The following is a 17,971-nucleotide window of genomic DNA, read 5'->3' on the forward strand; positions in this document are numbered from 1 at the left end:
ATAGAACACGTAAGTTTGAGGTATTAGGCATGATGATTCATATATATTGGGAAATGATTACCGCAGTAAGGTTACTGAATACCTCCATTCCCTCATGTCATTACCTTTTTTTTTTTTTTGAGTGATAACGTGTAAGATTTACTCTTTTAACAACTTTCAAGTATATCATATATCATTGTTAATGATAGTCACCATGCTGTACATTAGATCCCCAGAATTTATTCACCTGATAACTGGAAGTTTGTACCCTTTGACCAAATATTTGCCCACTTCCCTGTCAACTACCATTTTACTATCTCTAAAGGCTATGAATATAGCCTTTTTAAGATTCACATATAAGTGAAAATATACAGTACTTGTCATTCTCTGTCCGACTTATTTTACTTAGCAGAATGCCCTCAGGGTCCATCCATGTTATTACAAACAGCGGAATTTCTTTCCTTTTTATGGAAGAATAATATTCCATTATACACACACACATATACATATATATGTGTCTATAGATTCTATTACTAATATATGTGTGTATCACATTTTCTTTATCCATTCATTCATCAAAGGATACTTGGATTGTGTGTATATTTCTATAACTTGGCTATTGTAAATAATGTTGCAATGAACATGGGAGTGCAGATATCTCATTGAGATCCTGATTTCAATTATTTTGGATACTTACCAAAGGGATTGCTGGATCATATAGTAGTTCTATTTTTAATTTTTTGAAAAAACCCCATACTGTTTTTATGTGGTGGCTGAATCAATTTATATTTCCACAAAAACAGTATACAAAGTTTCCAATTTCTTCACATTCTCTTTCAGACTTATCTTTTGTTTTTTGATAAGAGCAATCCTGTCAATGTGAGGGGATATAATTTTGATTTTCATTTTCTTGTTAACTAGTAATGTATTAATTTCATATACCTATTGGCCATTTGAATGTTTTGGGGGAAAAGGTGTGTTCAAGTCCTTTGCTCAATTTTTAAATGGGTTACTCGTTTATGTTTTGTTTTGCTGTTGCAAGAGTTCTTTACATATTTTGGAAATTAACCTTTTATCAGGTATATTGTCTCCCATTTCTTATGCTGCCTTTTCATTCTGTTGATTGTTCCTTTGATGTGCAGATGTTTTTTTTTTTTTAGTTGAATATAGTCTTTACTTGTCTACTTGCCTGTGTTGCCTGTGCTTTTGGTGTCATATCCAAGACCGATGTTAAGATTTTCCTTATATTTTCTTAAAGGAGTTTTATAGTTTCAGGCCTTAGGTTTAAGTCTTTAATTTATTTTGAGTTGATTTTTGTGTGTGGTTGTAAAGGAGAAGTCCAATTTTATTTCATTTACTTATTTTTTTGTGCATGAGTATTCAGTTTCCCCAGCACGTTTTCTTGAAGAGATGATCCTCCCTCTTTTGTATATTCTTGGCATCCTTGTTAATAATCAGTAGGCCATATATCCTTGGGTTTAATTATAGGCTTTCCATTCTCTTCCATTGATCTGTAGGTCTGTTTATATGCTCTTACCATACAATTGTAAATACTGTAGCTTCGTGAAATAGTTTGAAATTAGGAAATATGATCTTCCCAGCTTTGTTCTTTCTCAGATTGCTTTGGCTACTCTGGGTCTTTTGTGGTTCCCTATGAATTTTAGGATGTTTTTTCTATTTCTGTAAAAAAAAAAATGATGATTTTGGTGGGGATTACATTGAATTTCAGATAACTTTGGGTAGCATGGGTATTTCAACAATATTAAGACTTCCAATTTTATGAGCACAGGGTTTCTTTCCATTGATTTATGTGTCTTTTAATTTCTTTCATCATTGTTTTATTGTTTTCAGGGAACAAGTCTTTGAAGACCTTTGTTTATTCTTAAGAATTTTATTCTTTTTGGTGCTACTGTAAATGAGACTATTTTCTTAATTTCTTTTTAAAATGGTTTTTGTTAATGTAAAGAAACAATTGATTTTCTATGTTGATTTTATATCCTGCAAGCTTACCGAATTTGACATTCAGTTGTCATAGAAGGCAGAGTGGGTATCTTTGTCTTGTTTCTAATCTTTCAGGTTTTTACCATTCAATCCAATGTTAGCTGTGAGGTTGATATTTCTCGAGGCAAAGCTAATATTCTGTAGTTCGGCATATACTTCGTTTATTCAATAAATACATACTGAATGGCCACAATGTGCCAGATACCGTTAAGACCTCGTGAACATATTGGTATAAACTTTAAGAGAATAGAAATACTTTCCAAAATATAATTTGATTCCTATTCTTAAATAAATTGAAGTGAAATGTATCAATAGGTAGTAAGTTATGTCATTGGTTTGATCACTAGGTTATATGCATTCAGGGAAATTTTAAAGTTTCATACTTAATTACTTAGGTTATATTTCTATATTTCCATGTAGTCTCTCTCATTTTTTCAAGTATTTAGAGATTTTCTTTGTTTTCAGAGACTCAGCATTTTGTACTGAGTCATGATGTTTCTTCTAAAGGATTGATGACTCCTATATGCAGGGCAAGACGTATAATAACAAAAAACAAAGCTACTAAATTTAGGAATACCCTTATTTGGCTGTGAAATCATCAGGGGAACTCAGAAGTAATATGACCACCTATACAAAACTTCACAATGTTTGCAAATCATTTCTGGAAATCTGATATGTATCCTACTGCTCTTATTGGAAAAATACTACTTTATGGAAGGATAGCATAACGTCAAAAGTGATCATTCTGAACCCAAATACTCTCTTCTGATATTTTCCATCTTCCCTACTCAGAAAATAAAACTAAAACAACATGAATTTTAAGTTTTCTACATTTTGTTGACAGGTCAGTTTTTCTACACAGAAGTCAGTCATTGTTTAAAAAAACGTAACAAGATGGGGCGCCTGGGTGGCTCAGTTGGTTAAGTGTTCGACTTTGGCTCAGGTCATGATCTCATGGTTCCTGGGTTCAAGCCCTGCATTAGGTTCCGTGCTGTCAGTGCAGAGCCTGCCTCAGATCCTCTCTCTCTCTCTCTCTCTCTCTCTCTCTCTCTCCCTCCCTCCCTCCCTCTCTCTCTCTCTCTCTCTCTCTCTCTCTCTCCCTCTCTCTCTCTCTGCCCCTCCCCCTCTCATGCTCATGCATGCTCTTTCTCTTTCAAAAATAAACATAAAAGATACTTAAAAAATATGTAACAAGATAATGTCTTTACACTAAATATCTTTCCTACTTCAACTTTACCAATAAACACTTCTTAAAGTAGGTGCCATTAAACCTTGGTGTGTTTCTTGCAATAAGCAAATGTCTTTGGCATATTCTTCCTATTCAGCCTATTAGTATATTAGAATCTCTGAGAAGGCTTTTTGCCAAGAAACTTACTTTACTAAAGTTGCTCCAACTAAATGGATCACTTAACTTTTCCTAAGAACAATTTTCTTCCCAGATTATGTTTTCATGCAGTGTATTATTTTTATAATACCTCAATCAATATGGCGAATGTTTAGATATATGTTCATTTTTCATATAAAGTGTCATAATGCCAGAATATAGATAGCTCTAACTTGCTGAGAAAACATGTGCCATGGACTTTGCCAAGTACTTTTTAAAAATAATATCAATAAACTCATACCCACTTTATATCCTAAATACTCTTAAGATTCCATTCAAAAGCTGTTACAACTGTGGCTCAGAAAGTTAGACTAGTTGACTAAGGTTGTGCAGCCCATACATGTAAACTCAAACCAAGGCAATCTGACTCTAGAGCAAGTACAATTAAGAGGATGTTGAAAAGGGAAGATTTTAATTAATGACTGAAAAATATTTAATAGTGTAAGATTTCCCCAATATTGAAGTACTTTTTGTTTCTAAACAAAATCTGCCCAATGAGAATTGTCAAATTCATTTTCTGAATATAAAACATATTCCAGAATGAAACAAAAAATGGAAATTTTTCATAGAAAGTAGGAAAAAAAATGTTTGAGAGAAAAATCAAACCTGCAATGAGAAAGGTAACATACATAACCTGCTGGGGAACTAAAGGAAAAGTTTAGAATTAAGGGGCAGGTATAATCATCCATGTATAGAACGTAAGGAGATGGCAAAAAAATTAGGAAGAATCCTTGTTAAAAAAATGAGCTATGTTCCTATATACCAGCAATTAACAAGTGAAATTTAAAATTAAAATTCTAATGCCATTTGCATTTACATTAGTACCCCCCAAAATGAAATACTTTGGTATAAATCAAACAAAATATGTGCAAGATCTATATGAGGAAAACCACATCAGTCAGATGCATGAAATCAAAGAACTAAATAAATGGAGAGATATTTCATATTTGTGGGTAGAAATAATATTGCCAAGATGTCAAGTGTTTCCTAACTTGATCTACAGATTCAATGCAATCCCAGTTAAAACCCAGCAAGTTATTCTGTGAATATAGACAAACTGATTCTAAAGTTTATATGGACAGGCAAAGGATCCAGAATAGCTAAGAAATATTGAAGGAGGACAAAGTTAGAAGACTAAAACTACCTGACTTTAAGACTTCCTATAAACCTACAGTAATCATGACAGTGTGGTATTGGAGAAAGAACAAGTAGATCATGGGAATAGAGTAGACAGCCCAGAAAAGACCCACAGAAATATAGTCAACTGATCTTTGACAAAGGAATAAAGGAAATACAGGCGTAAAGATAGTGTTCATCCAATGGTGCTGGAACAACAGGGCATCCACATACAATAAAATCTAGGCACCAACTTTATACACTTTACAAAAATTAACTCAAAATGGATCACAGACCTAAATGTCAAATGCAAAATTATCAAACTCCTAGAAGATAACAAGAGTCAGCCTAGATGACCTTGGGTATGGCAGTGACTTTTTAGATACAACATCAAAGACACAATGCATGAAAAAAATTATTGGTAAGTTGGGCTTTATTAAAATTAAAAAAAAAATTCTCTTTTTGTGAAAGACAATGTTAAAAGAAGAACACAAGCCACAGACTGGGAACAAATATTTGTAAAAGACACATTTGGGGAAAGACAATGTTCCAAAATACACAAAGAACTTTTAAAACTCAGCAAGAACTTTTAAAACTTTTAAAACCCTTGTCCTGGGTGGCTCAGTTGGTTGAGCATCAGACATTGGCTCAGGTCATGGTCTTACAGTTCATGAGTTAGAGGCTGGTATTGGGCTCACTGTTGTCAATGCGGATCTTGCTTTGGATCTTCTGTCCCCTTCTCTCTCTGCCCCTCCCCCACTGGTGCTCTCTCAAAAATAAATAAACATTAAAAAACAAAAAACTCAGCAAGACCAATAACCTGATAAAAGATAGACCGAAAATCTTAACAGACACCTCACTGGAAAAGATATACAGATGGCAAATAAGCATATGAAAAGATATTTTACATCATAGATCATCAGAAAAATGAAAATTAAAGCAACAGAGAGATCCCACTATAGACCTATTAGAATAACCAGAATCTGGAACAGTGATGACACTAAATGTTAACAAGGAGGGGAAAAACAGGAACTCTCATTCATCGCTAATGGAAATACAGTATTGTACAGACACTTTGGCAGAAGTTTGGTGATTTCTTACAAAACTAAACATAATCTTGCCATAAAATCCAGCAATTGTCCTCCTTGGTATTTACTCAAAGAAGTTGAAAATATTTTCCCCACATAAAAACCTACCTACATTCAACATCTATAGTACCTTTATTCCTAATTGCCAAAACTTGGGAGCAATCCAGGTGTCCTTCAATAAGTGAATGAATAAATTGTGGTATATCCAAACAATGGAATATTATTCACTAAAAATAAATGGACTGTCAAGCCATGAAAAGACATGGAGGAGCCTTAAATATTTATTACTAAGTGAAAGAAAACAATCTCAAAGGGTCAAATACTATATAATTCCAACTATGTGACATTTTGGAAAAGGCAAAAAATTATAAAGAGATTAGTGGTTGCCAGGGATTAGAGAGAACGAGAGTGATGAATAGTGAAGTACAGAGGATTTTAGGGCAGTGAAAATATTCCATATGATACCTAAATAGTAGATGCCTATCATTATATTTGTCCACATTGACACCACGTATGACACCAGTAGTGAATCATCACGTAAACTATGAACTTTGGGTGTTTATGTTATGCTTATGTATGCTCATCAATTGTAGCAAATATACCACTCTGGTAGGGATATTAATGAGAGAGGCAGTGTGTGTGAGGGAGCAGAGAGTATATGGGAAATCTCTGTCCCTTCAATTTTGTTATGAACCTAAGACTTCTTTAAAAAGTCTTTATATATATATATATGTATATATATACATATATATGTGTATATATATGTATATACTTATATATATATACATATACCCACATATATATATGTATATATACATATATATACCCACATATATATATGTATATATTTGTGTATGTATGTATATATATATATACCCACATATATATGTATATATTTGTGTATGTATGTATATACACATATATACCCACATATATAGGTATATATTTGTGTATGTATGTATATACACATATATACCCACATATATAGGTATATATTTGTGTATGTATGTATATACACATATATATACCCACATATATAGGTATATATTTGTGTATGTATATACACATATACACACACACATATATATACACATATATGTATATACACACACATATATACACACACATATATACACATGTATACACACATATATGTATATACACACACATATATACACACATATAAATACACATATATACACACATATGTATATATATTTAAATAATATATTTAATAATATATATTTAAATGGATGATATAAAACTGGAATACTTACAGAAAATGAAAAATAAGATTCAAATATAGTGTCTTCTACAAGACAGTAAGAGAGGTCTCGGTGGAAAAACTTATGATCTCTGCACTGCCACTTGTATAACTCCTGTGGACCTTATTCCACCTAGAACTGCTAATGTGGTTTGAACCACAAGCTTTTAGTACCTGAAAAAACAATGTTGAGGGTATAGGTTTTTATAATATACAGTTAATGTATTTAAATAATATAATTAAATGTGTATAATTAAATATAATTAAATAATTATAAGAGAAAATTCTACTTATAAATAAAGTAACGAGAACATATAATGTCTAGAAAAGCAAGTTGTGCTTGCTGTCTGGCAAAAACATATACTAGTTTGGAATCTCAAAAAAGAATGTAATAGAAATTATAGGTAGTGAAATATTGAAGAAAGATCCAAATGTTATTGTGGAGCTAAAATAAGAGATAATAATAATAACCATGGGAAAGATGAATGTGGATAGAAGCATTGTTATATGCACTTAAGGTGGATGGTTCAAGAGATATTTGTCAAAAGCCTGAACAAAATCCAAGGTGAGATGATACAAGTGGACTATGGTTTGTTTAAATGCAGAGGATACATGAAGAATATTAGCTAATTTTTGCCGATGCTCCCTTGTAGAAAATTAATGACATTTCAAACACAAAATATGTGAAGGCTTAAGAAAAATAATGGACCCCAAAATTTCTCGATCTAGGAGTTAAAGCACCAATTGTTGAATAAAATGATTAAGGGGAAAGATTATTTTTTATTCTACGCAGCTGGATGATTATATGATGATGCACTTATGACCTGCAGCAGAAAATCAAAGCAAATCAATATGAAGTATTCTGTCTTATGTGACTTCTCATATTTGGCCCAGGATCCTTTAATTTTTTCATTTACATTAAGTATTTACTCAAAGGCTCAGTTTTAATAAAGAGCTTGAACTGGTTGGAACCATAAAGTTGTGCTGAATTCCTCTGACTTGGTATTTTAAAGAATCTATGTGGGAATAAATATTTGTAACTTATTCTGGGGGCTTACGTAGTGTTGGGCAGGAAACAGGATTGTAGCAATAAGGCTATGTTCATGTTACAACAAAATGTCATGAAAAGTTAATAAGAGCAGGAGTGCCTGAGTGGCTCAGTTGGTTAAGCGTCTGACTTCGGCTCAGGTCATGATCTCACAGTTGGTGGGTTCAAGCCCTTTGTCCTCTGTGCTGACAGCCTGGAGCCTGCTTCAGGTTCTGTGTCTCTCTCACCTGCTTGTGCACGCTCTCCCTCTCCCTCTCCCTCTCCCTCTCCCTCTCCCTCTCCCTCTCCCTCTCCCTCTCCCTCTCCCTCTCCCTCTCCCTCTCCCTCTCCCTCTCCCTCTCCCTCTCCCTCTCCCTCTCCCTCTCCCTCTCCCTCCCCCTCTCCCTCCCCCTCTCCCTCCCCCTCTCCCTCCCTCCCTCTCTCTCCCTCCCTCTCTCTTTCTCAAAAATAAATAAACCCTAAAAAAAAAAAAAAAAAGTTAAGACCAGATCTACTCTGATAGGTGACACAGCTTCATGAGTCCCCTCCACCAGTCCTTTTAGACCTGGTCCTGTGTGTTTGCCATCATATTAGACTTATTTGAAATCACACCTGTTCCCTCAACTTGTTCAAAGGCCTCAAAGAAAGTAATCATTCTTTCCTTATCTCTATATACCCAAAGCCTATAAAATGGCATTGGAAAAGTATTTGAGTTAAGCTGATTTAACTGGATGATTCTGAGGGACTTTGGAGTGTACATGTTCTGGGTAGAGGCTTTTCTCAGAAGATGACAACAGTTAAGCCAGGTCAGGCAATGAGATAGAAGATTCTATTCTGTTTCAGAAATGCTGTCATCCAGAGAGAGTCTTGTATGATTTGGGGCAAGAAATTGCTCTGCTGGAGTTGTTGTTCATCTGAGAACTTGTCTTCTTAAAGCTCTGGGCTTATTGTATAAGCTCATATCTTTTTCCTAAATACTTTAGTTTTATGGAAGTGACTTTCCATCTTTATCTTGGCAAAAATGTGTAAGCAGTGAGGGAATTGTCACCCAAATGAGATTTCCATTGTTGTTTTGAAAGGGAAGAACACATCTTCTGCAATGCTGTTTGTTTGTTTGTTTAAAGGCAACTTTAAGGTTGTGGGAATTGACCAGAGGGGTCCTCTGGAAACTCTTGAGTTTCTGGAGAAAGAGATGAGTTTGACCCCAGCCTAGGACTTGATAATAAAATGGATCCTTTTGTTATTTTCATCACGTTAATTAGTCTGTGGAAAACTACATGTACTTTGTAAGCATGCAGTGCTGTTTACTACAATGGCATGAATTAAAGTTCACTTTCTGGATTTTTTTTTCATTTTCTTAAAAAAATTTTTTTAATGCTTATTTATTTTTGAGAGAGAGAACGTGAGCAGGGGAGGAGCAGAGAGAAAGGGGGACACAGAACCCAAAGCAGGCTCCAGGCTCTGAGCTGTCAGCACAGAGCCCGACGCAGGGCTCTGACTCATCAACCGTGAGATCATGACCTGAGCAGAAGAAGTCGGATGCTTAACCGACTGAGCCACCCAGCTGTCCATTTCATTTTTATTTTTTTAGAGAGAGCGCGAGCAGGAGGACAGCTAAGCAGGCTCCGTGCTCGGTGCAGAGCCTGAGACGGGGCTTGCTCCCATGACCCTGGGGTCATGGCCTGGACCAAAATCAAGTCAGATGTTCAATTGACTGAACTACCTGGGTACCCCACTTCCTGTATTTCTATTAGAAGTCACATTTTTCTGTAAATGCCTGCATCAAAAGACACATTTTAAAGTTTCTAAGTGGGCAGTTAGAGAATAAATATGTTATAAATGAGGTAAAATAGATATCCAATCGTTTTATTTGCTTCTTTGGAGAATAATATTGCTACTTACTCACACAGAGTTCTGAAACACCTAACTTTTACACAGTGCAATCAAATTTCTCCTTAAAAATATTTCATGAAACAGATAAACCACCTTGAATTGCTTAGAAGTAATATTTGTTATCAAATCTTAATAAAGTCTAAGCATGTTTTATAAAAGTAAATATAAACCTATTTACAAATGCACTCTTTTAATAAACCCTTCATGTACAGGTTAAGCAAAAAAGTCTCTCTCAGACTTCCATAAGACTTACAAGTTAGTTTTAACAGATTTTCCACCATGTCATCTCGGTCTCAGCTGATGCCAGACCTGCGACAGTCTACATATTCCACTTCACTGTGTTGTCTTTTCAACTCTAATGAGCAAGAATGATTTCTACAAGATCTTTCCTCTCTGTAAATTTCCTACGAACCACCACATTTTAAATTTTTTTTTTTTTAACATTTATTTATTTTTGAGACAGAGAGAGACAGAGCGTGAACGGGGGAGGGTCAGAGAGAGAGGGAGACACAGAATCTGAAACGGGCTCCAGGCTCTGAGCAGTCAGCACAGAGCCCGATGCGGGGCTCGAACTCACATACCGCGAGATCGTGACCTGAGCCGAAGTCGGACGCTCAACCAACTGAGCCACCCAGGCGCCCCTCGAACCACCACATTTTAATAGGACTAAGGGTAGGTACAGAATCACACATATGCCAAAATTGTACAGTATATATTATTTTGAGTTTGTATTTATTTTATATATTTTTAGACTCCATATATAAGTGATATACAGTGTTTTGTCATCCTCTGTCTCATTTATTTTACTTAGCATAATAATGCCTTTGAGGTCAATCCATATTGTCACAAATGGCAAGATTTTGTTCTTTTTTTTAAAGTTATTTATTTTGAGAGAGAGCGAGAGGGAGAGAGAGAGCGTGTCCATGGCGGGGGGGGGGGGGGTGGCAGACAGAGAGAGAGAGGAAGAGAGAGAATCTCAAATAGATTCCGTTCATGGACAGCATGCACAGCCCAAAGCGGGGCTTAAACTCACAAAACCCTGAGATCATGACCTGAGCTGAAATCCAGCATGGATTGATTAGCCTCCTGAGCCACCCAGGAGCCCCAAGATTTTGTTCTTTTAATGGCTGAATAATATTCCATTGTATTATATTAATCTTTATCAATTCTTCCATTGATGAATACCTGAGTTGTTTCCATATCTTCGCATTGTAAATAATGGTGCAATCTGTTTTCAAGTTAGTATTTTTTTTCTCGGGATAAATACCCAGAAGTGAAATTGCTGGATCATATGGTAATTCTATTTTAAATTGTTTCACAGTGGCCATACCAATTTACATTCTCACCAACAGTGTAGAAGGCTTCTGTTTTTCTACATCCTTGTCAACTCTTGTTATTCCTAGTCTTTTTGATAATAGCCATTCTAACAGGTGCTTATAATATAAAAAAATTGTATATTATAATTTGTTGTAAAAAGGTGAGGTAAGATACCACCATTGGATCAACTAACAAAACACATATGTGTTCTTTATAATATAAATTTGGGTAGATGAGAATTTCCTATATTTTACAAGATACATTCCATTATAAAGCAATGATGGCCTGCTCAATGCATCTATTTTGTGAATTTGCTTAAATTTGTTTTTTTCCTAAGCATTTCTGTTTCTTATAATGAAAAGAACTCAGGCTTGGTCCTGAAATCTGCTAAGACTCTTTAATAAATCAGTTAGTTTCTTTGTAATCCACTTTTTATTTCTCTACATCAGGGCTATGGGTGAGATAGATTCCAAATAACAGTTGAAATTCTTCTGTCATTCTGAGGTTATTACATATGGGATGCCACCTTCAACAGAATGGAAAGAATTTCTACTACACAGTCTCAGCCTGAAACAGTGGACGGATTGTCACTAGGTAATTCAGGAGGAAACAGGTTGTACATCTGAATTTGTCACTGAAGGAAAAGAGGCTGTGGTGTTCATCCATCAACTCTGTTGCTTGTTGGTTGAGAATTTCCCTGGGCAGGTGGAAGTTAATTATTCCTACAATTCTATGTAGCACATGTATATGAGCTAAATGGTCTAGGCATTTGGAAAAAGACTTGAGGCAGGAAGGCAGGAAGTCCTGGTAGTGCATGCTTGAGGAGGAATACAGGAAATAAGAGGGGGGCTGAAGAGATGTGATAAAGACATAAAAATGCCATTTACATCGCCTGATTAACCAGTCAATATCTGAGAATCTAGTGTGTGGGCCACCTGCACTCCTTTATGCTGACAAGAAAAAGAATTGCTGTTATCTAGATGGCCCAAGTAGCTAGAAAATTTTAAAATTTCTTTATTACTTCAAGTCCACATGACTTCTCATGGAGATTAACTTTACCTGTAGACTCCCCTGTATTTATAGAGGGCGAGTCAGTTCTCATCACCCCACTCCTGCCATTAGCCTAACTGAATTGACTATCATGAGGCATGCAGTTATCAGCAGCATAAATTCACTGTCCTTTGATGGCTTCAAGTCCATTGATCCTCTCCTCCATTCCACTTCAGCAAACCTCTCATGGACACACTAATATCTTATAATCAATTGAAACTTCACCACTATAAACTCTAACATATGACTCTTTGCCCCATACTCTCTTGTTTATGGCTCACTTCCCAGTACCTCTAGTTATTTAATTCACTTAGAAATACGTTTTTGTGACTTCAGTATTTTCTCTCAAATTCTCATAACCCTTCCTAATACTCTCCATATAATTTGTATCATCAGTGATAGGTTATATAAATGAGCATGTTTAATTCTCTGACTCTATAATCAATCATTCATTGTTTGTTCATTCATTCCTTCAACATTCCAAGTCATAGTGCTAGGCACTGGGATATGAAGATGAATGAGAAATTATCCTTAAAGCTGCTCATAGTCTAGGAGAAGCAACGGAAAGTGGGCTTCATGAACAATTAGTCAAAAAACAGTGTGGCAGATGAAATACAGAGAAATGAACAGTAGGAGTTGGAGCACTATGGGGCACTTAGCCTGGTGAGATCAAGGAAGAATTCCTAGAAGCTGTGTCCCATGAGCTGGGTTGGAAATAGTAAATCAGAATTATCCAGCTAAGGAAAAGGGTGAGGGTATTCTGGTTGAAGGACAGAGCATCAATAAAAACAAAAGTAATATCAGAACATGTTGACTGCAGAGAATTAGAAGTAGGTCAATATTTCTGGTACATCAGGAGTTGAGAAGAGGCTAGTAAGAGATAAGGAAATCATGATTTTATGGAATATTTGAATGTCCTGTTACAGGTCTAGGGCTTCAGCTTTTAGGTGATTTTTCTATAATCTCTCTTTTTCTATTTCCTAATGATTTCACTAAAACTTCTCTGTAAAATGTTTTCAAGTGTTGAGCTGCCACCTCCAATGGAAATTTTTACTTAAAATATATCACACGAGGTACCTGGGCCTGCTTGGGATTCTCTCCCTGTTTCTCGGCCCCTTCCCCAATTGTGCTGTCTCTCTCAATAATTAAAAAAAATAAATAAAAATAAAAAGTATCCCCGTTGCTACTCCCTTTTCTTAATTTTTTTCTCTTTTAGCTTTGTGCTCATAAAATCCTATCAGAGGGGGTAAGGTGAGGTAAACAGTCTGAGAGAATAGACCAAATTGATCTACTCGAACCTCACACGTGGAGGGGGTTGGCAGAGGAAACTGCCTCATCAAGGTGGACAAGATCAGAGCTCAGAGAGCTCCCTGAGGAGAGAGAAGGGAGTTCATGAGCGAAACGGTAATTTGTCAGCATTTGCTTAGAAGTTCCCTGGACACAGGTGTTTGATTCAGAAAACTAGAAGTGATCTTGGACTCTACTCTCTGCCTCCCTTACCTCAAGGTATCATTTCCCAAAACCCACCTTGTATTCTTCACCACTCCCATCCCAATGACCTCACTGAGTATCACAGAGCCTATGGAACAAAGCTTCTCACACAGTTGTTATCTGAAAAAAAATAAGTGAATACATTGATGAACGTTATAGAATTTTGGAATTACTGTCTTGAGGATAATATGGACAAATTTATATGAGACACAAAGTTGGTATCACATTTTGATATAGAGGCCATCATATATAGTGACTGTGGCCAAGGTGGCTGACACACTTTCCCCTTTATTAAAAATAAAATGGCTGATAATAAAAAGTTCATTAAGTATTAAACTCCACATTAACAAAGTAATAATCCAGACCCCTATGCTCCTTTAAGGACAATGTATAGTTGTTGTTTTTTCATTATGTTTCATCAGTAACTTTCACTGTTCACTGTATGTAATGGTTGGCATTGAAACAAGGGTGAAGTAGAAAATTATAAATAATTTATGATGTAGATTTATAGCATGGTGCAAACGATGTGCAACAAACAGAGGGATAGTTAATCAGGTTACTACAGTCTGAGAACAGTTGTATTAGTTAGTTTAATTATTTATGTGAGCACAGCATAGAAAATGCTATTTAATTAATTCACATTTCTGTTTCCCTGCATTTCAAAATGCCCTACACAAATGAGGTTCAGTGACCTGCATGTCCTTAGGAAATCTTAGTTCATGTAGATGTTCTCTATTAAGGTTACATTTCCTATTATGGAAACTTATGTATTTTAAAGGTCACATTTACTTAAAGCATGAGTTGAAAAGGGTGCATGAAATCAACCAAAGGGAAGTGTTATATATTTAGAAAAATATTAACATAAGAAAGTAATAGTAATTTTAAAAGACGTACACAGGTGGAAGAAATCCATTGTAGTAAGAAAGCAATCTTGCTTGCTATTGCACTGACATAAATTTAAAATATTTTTAAATGATTGTATGAGTTGCTGACAAGCATTTTGGATATAAGCAACAAAAAATATGTCAAAGAACTTTAAATTACATTCTAAGTAACAGGAAAATGGATTTAGAGCGTTTGTGCTTTTGCAGCATCAGCTGGGGCTAATAATTTTAATATAAAATGAAGCTTCTTCATGGTATAGAGAAGCAAATATTTCCAAAATACAAATGTGCAGTTAAGTTATTGTATTTTTGTTTGGCAGATCACCAATCTTGCAAACCTCATAAAAATCAAAAACATTCTCAGTATGTTTTCTATTAGCACCACTATTTGTGATCACCCAAATGATGCGAGCGAGCTTCACTAGAGGCCAGCAGGCTATATTAAAATCAATTAGGAAGCCAGGTAATAAAAAACAATAGAAAGTGTCAGGACTCAAGGGTTTTCAGGGTTGTGTTTAGATGGCTTCCTATGTTCCCTAATAAAGAGCTAGGGACTTTGTTGCATTTACTTATTATATGCCATACCCTTTGTTTGGCATTTTATTAGGGAAACCTACTATAATCCTCATAACAATTTTATGGAGTAGGTACTATTATTATTTCTATTTCACAGATAAGAGAAATGAAGTTTAGTTTGAACTCAGGTCAGGCTGATCACATAGTTATGTTCTTAGCCATATCACTACACTGGTTAATAGCCCCATATCAGCTATCAAGTCTGACAAATAAATTATTGTCTATAACACTACAAGCTTGACTTTTATTCAGACAAATAATCAAAACTTCTAGCTGTTAGGTGTTCCTTTTTGAAAAAATTTTTTTTTAATGTTTATTCATTTTTGAGAGACAGAGACAGAACATGAGCGGGGAAGGGACAGAGAGAGAGGGAGACACAGAATCCGAATCTGAAGCAGGCTTCAGGCTCTGAGCTGTCAGCACAGAGCCCGACATGGGGCTCAAACTCACGAACTGCAAGATCATGACCTGAGCTGAAGTCCGACACTCAACCGACTGAGCCACCCAGGTGCCCCTAGGTGTTCCTTACATTAATCCGATACCTAAGCCATGGAAGTTTTGAAGCTTAGTATCTTTAGTGAGCTCATAAACATGAGTGATATATTAAAGCCTTGGGATGTTAGAGTTTACATGTGTCATCTTATGCCAGCCCATAAGGGAGGTACTATTATTATTCTAGTATTGAAGACAATTAAAATAGGGGCTCCTGGGTGGCTCAGTTGGTTAAGTGTCCATTTTCGGCTCAGGTCATGATCTTGCTAAATTCGAGTCCTGCATGGGGCTTTGTGCTGACTGCTCAGAGCCTGGAGCCTGTTTCAGATTCTGTGTCATCCTCTTTCTGTGCCCCTCCCCTGCTCACACTCTGTCTCTCTCAAAAGTAAATAAGCATAAAAAAAAAATAAAACTGAGAGGTCAAATGATTTACCTAAGGTCACAAAGCAACAAAATTCAGGGCCAGCATTCATAAGCACTTTGTTATCATGGCGTCTATCTTAAACCACAGTTTTCTAGGATTTGGAAAATTTAGTAATGAAGCAAACTATATACAACACTAAATATAAGCTTAAATAAGCACTAAGCAATATTTTGACAATAATGCTTTTAATTTTCATATAGGTATAATTTTTCCAGTTGCCAGAGAACTTTGAGTACTCCAGGTAAATGGGACATAGATATCACACTGCTGGTTGTTCATGTTTCTACATAGCTACCTATTTCTTTCTAAGGAGGTTTATAGCCTTTGGGGCCCAATAAAAACTTGTACCATAGACTCCTTGGCTGAAATTTAATTTCTTTGGATTTGCCCAGGACAAAAGTGTAGCTCCTTCTCCTATGTGTATCATAGTATATACATACTCATTAATATGTCCCTTTGAGAAGCTCCTGGGTGGCTCAGTTGGTTAAACGTCTGACCTTGGCTCAGATCACGATCACAGGGTTTGTGGGTTCAAGCCCTGTGCCAGGCTCTGTGCTGACAGTTTAGAGCCTGGAGCTTGCTTAGAATTCTGCGTTTCCCTCTCTCTCTGCCCCTACCCTGCTTGTGCTTGCTCTCTCTCAAAAATAAACATTAAAAAAAAAAAAAAAAAGTATGTCCCTTTGAGGGGTACCTTGGTGGTTCAGTTGGTTGGGCTACCAACTCAGATTTGGCTCAGGTCGTGATCTCACAATTTGTGAGATCAAGCCCCAAGCTGGACTCTGTGCTGACCGTGGGGAGCCTGCAGGAGATTCTCCCTCTCCTTCTCTGTGTCTCCCCCACTTGCTTGCTCAAGCTCTCTCTCTCTCTCTCTCTCTCTCTCTCTGTCTGTCTCTCTCTCTCTCTCTCTCTGTCTCTGTCTCTGTCTCAAAATAAATAAACTTAAAAAAATGCCCCTTTGAAAATTTGGGATAATGCCTTGGGATTATTTTGTGATTTAAGAGTTGCCCATCCTAATAAACATAACGATTTTGTTATTGTTTGTTTAAGGGACAAAATGAGGTAGTAATCCTTTAAAATGCACCAATTAACTTTTCTATAGTCCTTGCTGTCTCAAAAGAACTTTTTTTTTTTTTGAATGAATAGAATTGGTTTTCAGTTTAGTCCATTAACTCTAGCCCTTGAAAACAAATCAGTCAATCTGGTAGTAGAGTATGCTATCTTTTCTCTCTTTGTGAATTCCTAAAGTGATTTTTTTTTTTCTCTCCTAACAGTTTTATGTTATTGGATTCTTTTGATGAAAAAAAGATCAGTCATATGACACAAGGGAAAGGGAGCATGGTATGCATTATTTTTCTATGTCTTATAATCTGTGGTCTGTAGGCCATATAATCCTAGAATACTTAATTGCAAGTAACAAGAACAATAATAAAAGATGATCCTCTGATTTTCAATTAAAATTGTTCTAGAGCATTCTGGAAAATCTGTAAGGTATTATATGTGCTTTCTGATGTAATTATTTTTCCAGTTTTATTTTATTAAGATAGTGACATCCCGGGGCGCCTGGTTGGCTGAGTCGGTTAAGTGTCTGACTTCAGCTCCATTCATGATCTTGGGTTTGTGAGTTTGAGCCCTGCATCGGGCTCTGTGCTGACAGCTCAGAGCCTAGAGGCTAATTCAGATTCTGTGCCTCCCCTTCTCTGCCCCTCCGATGCTCATGCTCTGTCTCTCTCTCTGTCTCTCAGTAATAAATAAAAAAAAAAGTTAAAAAAATTAAAAAACAAAGTTAGTGACATCCAGCACTGTAGAAGTTTAAAGTGTACAGCATAATGACTTGACCTACATATATTGTGCAATGATTACAATAAGTTTATTTAACATCCATCTTCTCAAATAGATAAAAAAAAATATTTTTCTTGTGATGAGAGCGCCTTTGATTTGCTCTGATACCTATCTATCTATACATTACAGCAATGTTAACTATAGTC

General features: G+C 35.8%; 1 long non-coding RNA gene across 1 annotated transcript; it reads left to right on the forward strand.

The window, feature by feature from the left end:
- Positions 1 to 10,402: 10,402 nt before the first annotated feature.
- LOC122211259 lies at positions 10,403 to 17,335 on the forward strand. Its single transcript, XR_006198581.1, has 3 exons — positions 10,403 to 10,424; positions 16,187 to 16,227; positions 17,258 to 17,335. It is a non-coding gene; the product is annotated as an uncharacterized LOC122211259 (long non-coding RNA).
- The last annotated feature ends 636 nt before the right edge of the window (positions 17,336 to 17,971 follow it).

The sequence above is a fragment of the Panthera leo genome, chromosome F2 (assembly GCF_018350215.1).
Source record: "Panthera leo isolate Ple1 chromosome F2, P.leo_Ple1_pat1.1, whole genome shotgun sequence".
Classification (NCBI taxonomy): Eukaryota; Metazoa; Chordata; class Mammalia; order Carnivora; family Felidae; genus Panthera; species Panthera leo.